Genomic DNA, 7,246 nt, shown 5'->3' with positions numbered 1-7,246 from the left:
CATCCTCTGAAATAATCTGTGAAGTTTTAATTCACAAAACATATACAAAATAGGATAAATATTAAATAGGTGGTATAGATTAAAAAATAAAATAATTTTTATCTTTCTACCTCTTTAAGGTACAGTACATATGTTAGATTAATATAATAAAAATGCCACAGTCTCTGAGGACACTTTTCACATTTTACTTACATTTGAACACTAACTTAAATCTCAAAATCACACACACACACACACACACACACACACACACAGACACACACACACACACATCTATTTCCTTTCTGTTTTTTTCACTAGAAGTTAAAAGTATGGTATGTTAAACAAAGACTGCAAACAAATATTTACCATTAGTATTACATGTAACATACAGGAGCTGCCTTTAACAAAAATTCCTCCCTCCTACACATACACACATACACACATGCATATCAAAACATTTTTGAACACATTTTCATATCAATATTAGTCAAGGATCACTACTCTGAAAATTATTCTTAAATAATTAAATATTACACTAGATCAACCAATTATTATTCTTTGCTCATGTTATATTTTTAGGGATTTTATTTATAATATGTTCCAAAATTATATAACTTATTCAGACTTAGGTATTGTGACATTCTGATTTAAAAAAACAAAACTTTAAACCCAGAAGGTATAATTTTTTTGTATGTTTTTCTGGTAGAGTGGCACTGCCTACCACTCCACATATCAACTCAGTGTAATCTCCAGTAGGCCTAAAATCTCATTTACAGTGTAAAATCTGTACGTGCTACTTATTTTTAACTAAACTTAATGATTGAGATAACACAGTATGCCACTGAGTAGATTTCTCAAGGTATGGTCATGAAAGTACAAGGCAGATCTGGTTAGGAAGAGGAAACAAAGAGAAGTGGAAGACAAATAGCAAACATAGGCCCCTGAATTATTCTATAACAAATGTGGATCTTATTATAATTATGCTCTACATGATTTTTACTCTGCCTTTTAAAAATAAGGAACTAAAAATATATACATCACCCAGATACAATTTTATGAATTAGAAAACACAATATTGTTGACATCATCATGTCTCTCCAATTTAATCTATAATTCAACACAATCACAATCCAAATTCCAGAAAACAATTAGGCATTGAAAAGCTAATTCTAAAAAATATGGAAATGAAAAAGAATTGGAAAAGCCAAAACAATTTGGAAAAGAAGAACCAAGGACGCATGTTGCCTGATTTAAGACATTGTAAAGCTACATTAATCAGGAGAGTATAGTATATTCAACAAGATTAGCATATAGATCAACAGGACAATATAGAAATACCAGAAATAGACCAACAAAAATTTACTCATAGTACACTGATTTTTAACAAAGTTGCATTTTAATTCAATGGGGAAAAATTTGGTTCCACCCTCCTCCCCCCAACAAATGGTGCTGGAAAAAATGGATGTTAAAAGGAGGAAAAAAATTACACACAAAAAACAAAAACAAACAAAAACCTCAAAGTAGATTGTAGACCTAAACATAAAACATGAAAGTGCAAAAATTCCAAAATCCAGTACAGCAGAAAACCTAGATTAGTTTGTGTCTGGCAATGAGTTTCTAGATACAGTAACAAAAGCACAATTCGTGATAAAAAGAAGATAAATAGGACTTTATCAAAACTGAAAGCTTTAGCTGCACAAAAGAAGCTATTAAGAGAATAAAAAGACAAGCCACAGATTGAGAGAAAATATTTGCAAATCACATATCTGAAAATGGACATACCCATAATATATAGAGAACTTAAAAAAGTAACCATAAGAAAACACACAACCTAATTTGGCAGTTTCTAGTCAAGTTAAGCATAGGCATACCAGGACCCAGCAACAGCAATCCTAGATATTTACCCAAGAAAAGTTGAAAACTTATGTCTATACAAAGTCCTATGTGCAAGTTTTTATATCACCTTTTTTTTTTATAATCCCTAAAAACTTTAAGCAACCAAGATGTTCTTCCACAGAGATGGATAAGCACACTGTGGCAAATTCATACCAGGGAATACTGAGCATTAAAAAAAAAACAGCTGAAATGCCATCAGCAAAGTGGTAGACTAGAAAGTCTCAAGCTTTCATTCCCCTACAGAAACATTACTTTTTTTAAAAATAAAATAAATGAAAAAGCAGAAACTGGTAGATCCAGTTTTGCTAAAGCTCTGTAAATCAGTCAAAGGCTTACAGCAACTGAGAAAATGCTCAATCAAGAAAAAAGTGTCTTCAAAATGAAAGTTTTGTGGCATTTTTACTCATCTAGACCCAATCTCCTCCTGGAACAGTGGTGGCCCTGGTTTTGAAGCTGTGGCAGCCCAGTTCCCTCCCTCAAACCAGTAGGAGGAGAGTGGGCCTCATTGGCAAAATACTGTGAACATGTATGTAACCTCTCCGGGGAATAGCTGAGGGACTGATCCAAAGTACTCATCTCTGTTTCACCTAGTTTAGAACTCAGGCAGGAAAAGCAGTGGGTACCATGAATAAAAGCTGCAGGTAGGGTGAAACCCACAGACATTGGGGCAAGATATTTCAGGTTGGGACATACACTAGAACGACTAAGACCTGGAGGAGAATCTGAGAAAATATTCTTTGGAAAATCATGATATTCAAAGCTGTGATGTAGGGTGACCTATAAAGCGATTTTAGGGTGGGCCAGACCCCCACTAAAAAGCAAACAAACAAACAAACAAAAACCACAGCTGTGATGTATATAAGGAAATTTAGAAAGTCATGAACTTACCCAGGGCAAGATGGCTACTGAGAAAAGAGTTCCGAAAACCTTCAGTTTTCATCTCAGGCTGATACCTAGGCCAGAGCAAGCCTTGCTAAGTATCAAAAGAGTGCCAAATCACAAAGCCAATCTTCAAAGACTAAGAGAGGTGGTTGGCTTTGTTGTTCGTTTGTTTATTTTCAGTTTCTCTCTTCTTTATGTGTATACATGTGTTTGTGTTTAGCTCCTGGCATTGGAGAAAATCCCCACAAAATATTAGTTGAAAACAAGCTAAAGGAACAGAGACTTTAGTTCAGTGACCACGCAAAACAAGAAATATTTTTTTTTTTTTTTGCCAAATAGTTTTAAAGTTTCACTAAAGAAATGAACTATTTCAGCATTCAATTTAAAAAAGTAAGAACAGCAAACCTAAGGAAAGGAGAGAATATGATTTCCAAAGTTATCACTACATAATATCTAAATGCCTGCTTTTAACAAAATTAAAAAGAAAAAGCTTTCAAAGAAACAGTAACATGCCACACATTCAAAACTACATAAACTGGCCTTAGAAAGCCCAGACATCAGACTTAATAGAAAAAGACTTTAAGACAAATATCTTAAAGATGCTCAAGAGCCAAAGGAAAACAGAAACAAAACATTGAGGTAAAACAGGAAAATGATGTATGACAAAATGAGAACATCAATAATGATGTAAAAATAATAAAAAAGAAAGCAAACAAAAACCGAAAGTAGAATAAATGAAATAAAGAATCCACTAGAGCATTTCAACAGCAGATATGAGTAGGCAGAAAAAAGAATCAGTGAACTTGAAAGCAGGACTACTTAGAGGACACGGTCTGAGGCGTAGAAAGAGAAAAGAATAGAGAAAAGTGAGCAAAGGTTACTGAACGTGTGGGGCACCAACGAGTGGATGAAAATATGTATTACGGAAGTCCCAGAAGGAGAAGAGGGTTAGAGAAAGGAAAGAGATATAGAAAGATTTTAAAGAAATAATGGCTGAAAACTTCCTAAATTTGACAAAAGACATTAATCCACAAATTCAAGCAGCTTTACAAGTCCAAGTCAGAAAAACCCAAAGAAACTCACACTTTGGTGGGTTGATACATTATAATCAAAATGGTAAACACAAACTCAAGGAGAGAATATTGAGAGCAGCAAGAGAGAAGTTACTCATTATATACAAGGACCAGCAGTAAGATTATTAGCCAATTTTTCATCAGAAACCTTGGATACCAGAGGTAGCAAGTTTAAAGAACTAAAGAAAGAAAAAAGAAACCTAGAATTATATAGCTGCCAAAATTCTCCTTCAAAAAAAGAGGGAAAAATTAACACATTCCCAGCTTAACAAAAGCCAGGGTTGGGTGTTACCATGAGTCCTGCCCTACAAGAAATTCTAAAGAAAATCCTTCTTGGTGAAATGAAAGGATGATAGACGGTCACTCAAAGCCTTATGAAGAAATGAAGATCTCTGTTAAAGGTAAATAAATGGGCAAATATAAAAGCCAGTATTATTTTAATTTTAGTTTGTAACTTCAATTTTTTTTATTTTCTACATAACGTAATAGACAAATGCATTTTAAAGTATTTGTAAATCTATGTTTCTTGGGCACACAACGTATGAAGACGTAATTTGTTACATCAATAGCATGAAGGGGGAAGGAGAGTGTAATAACTTTAGGATATTATATGTAACCTTAAAGGTAACTGAAAGAAAATATCTATAGAATATACACAAAGGGAAGTAAGAAGGGAATCAAAACATTTCACTACAAAAACAATCAACTAAATATAAAATAAGGCAATAATGGAGCAAATGAGGAGCTTAAAACCTTTGTACATATTAAAAAACAAATAGCAAAATGGAAAAATTACTTATTAGCAACTACATTAAGTATAAATGGGTTTCACTCTCTAAACATCAAAATATATGAGGAAAAAACTGAGAAGTGCAAGGAGAAATAGATGAATCCATTTTTATAGTTGGATACTTCAACACCCCTCTAAGTAATGGACAGATTCAGCAGACAGAAAATCAGAAAAGTCGTAGTCAAACACACCCCCACCACCAAACAACTGGATATAACGGACATTTATAAAACACTTCATCCAACAGCAGAAGAATACACATTCTGTTCAGCATATTCTTGGCCATAAAATACATCTAAACAAAAGCTAAAGAGTAGAATTCATACAATATCTGTTCTGAGACCACAATGGAATGAAACTAGAAATCAGTAATAGAAAGATAGTTGGAAAATTCCCAGATGCTTCCATATATTTTTAAAAATTTATTTATTTATGAATATTTATGACATACAAAGCTGATTGTCCCACCTCTTGCCCATGATGTGGGAGCCAGATTCATACTGGGGACGTATCCATTACCAGAAATTACTTTTGCACCTGTTGTCCCCTCCCAATTATCTCCCAACCTGCCTCCCCCTCCCCTTGTCCCCTCAACTTCAATTTGTAGCCCTAGGAATGTCCCCTCCCTCTGTTGGATCATGGCACTACTGTGGTCATTCTTTCCTGCCTTCCTTTCTCTCTTAGCTCCAACATATGAGTGAGCACATGTGGCATTTATCTGTCTCAGCTTTGCTTGCTTCACTCAACATAAGTTTCTGCAAGTTCATCCATGTTGTTGAAAATGGGAGTATTTCATTCTTTTTTATGGCTGAGTAGTAGTAGTATTCCATGGTGTATATATACCACAGTCTCCTTATCCACTCATCTATTGATGGACATTTAGGTTGATTCCATATCTTGGCTATTGTAAACAGAGCTGCAATAAACACGGGAGTGCAGGTATCTCTTCCACATGATGATTTCCATTCCTCTGGATATATACCCAGAAGAGGGATTGCTGGATCATATGGAAGATCTATCTGTAGTTGTTTGAGAAAACTCCAAATTGTTTTCCAAAGCAGTTGTACTAATTTACAGTCCCACCAACAGTGCAGTAGTGTCCCCTTCTCTCCACACCTTCACCAGCATTTGTTATTCACCATCTTTTTGATCATAGCCAGTCTAACTGGAGTGAGGTGGTATCTCAATGAGGTTTTAATTTGCATTTCTCTGATGACTAGTGATGCTGAGCATTTTTTTCATGTATTTGTTGGCCACTTGTATGTCTTCCTTTGAAAAATGTCTATTCAGCTCCTTTGCCCATTTTTTAATTGGGTCATTTATTTTTTTTACTGTATAATTGCTCGAGTTCTATGTATATTCTGGATATTAGCCCCTTGTGGGATGCATAGTTGGCAAAAATTTTCTCCCAGTCTGTAGGCTTTCTTTTCGCTCTGTTGATTGTTTCTTTTGCTGTGCAGAAAATTTTTAGTTTGATATAGTCCCATTTGTTTATTTTTTCTTTTGCTGCTTATGCTTTTGGGCTCATGTTCATAAAGCCTCTGCCCTGACCTAACTGCTGCAGTGTTTCACCTATATTTTCTCTTAGTAATTTTACAGTTTTGGGTCTTATACCTAGGTCCTTAATCCATTTTGAGTTGATTTTAGTGTATGGTGAGAGATGCATATAGTTTCATTCTTCTTCATATGAATATCCAGTTTTCCCAGCATCACTTGTTGAAGAGGCAATCTTTTCCCCAATGTAGATTTTTGTTGCCTTTGTCTAAAATCAGACGGCTATAAGCCTGAGGAGTGGGGTTTTGAGTTATAGAAAAATCTCCCTCTAACCCTTCTCTTTAATTCATGAAACACCCCCCATATATCCTCAGTATTTCTTTTTCTCTCTGGGCAGAGTCTTTGGATACACTCTCCAGTTTCACATTGTAGTGATTCTTTGAATCTTCTGTGTCCTTCTTCTTTTAACAACTAGAATCATGGGATTTGTGGGGAGGTAAACTAGTTTTTTGGCCTGAACCAATCATCTCCTTCCTGAGGAATTTTTGTATTTACTGGTATTCCTTTCCTATGAGTTCTGTAGCTGTGATCCCCAGTTCTGCTCAGGTAACCTTCTACTTTCACTAATAGAGTAACCACTTCACCATTTACAGACTTCCACTAAGGCTTTGAGGACTTCTTAATTATAAACCTGGATCATACTAGGGCTTTTTTTTGTCAAGAAAGGCTATATTAGAGGTTGTGCTGTCAGTAGATAATGCTGTGTGCTAATCTTCTTTCTCCTCTCCTCAAGTACCTTATTTGAATAAATTGTCGAGTCCTATTGGTTCTACCTTCATCTCTCTGTAATGAAGTTTGAACTTATTTCTTAATTTTTTATTCTCAAAAACACCTAATATAAGCCAATAATACTTGTCTTCTGTACTATTACAATTGCCTCCTAATTTATCCTGAAGTGAACAGGTTTTTAAAATCCTGTTGAAAAATTAACTGCCAAATAAATTTCTCCAAATATATCCCTTATCCTGTCCTCCAAATGCCTAGAAACCATTAAGGTGTTTTTGTTCTGTTGTTGTTTTTTATTGTTGTTTTTTATTCTCTAATGAACTATGTTCAAAGTTCTCTACTT

This window comes from Cynocephalus volans, chromosome 12 (assembly GCF_027409185.1).
Source record: "Cynocephalus volans isolate mCynVol1 chromosome 12, mCynVol1.pri, whole genome shotgun sequence".
Lineage (NCBI taxonomy): Eukaryota > Metazoa > Chordata > Mammalia > Dermoptera > Cynocephalidae > Cynocephalus > Cynocephalus volans.
This window is presented reverse-complemented; position numbering follows the sequence as displayed.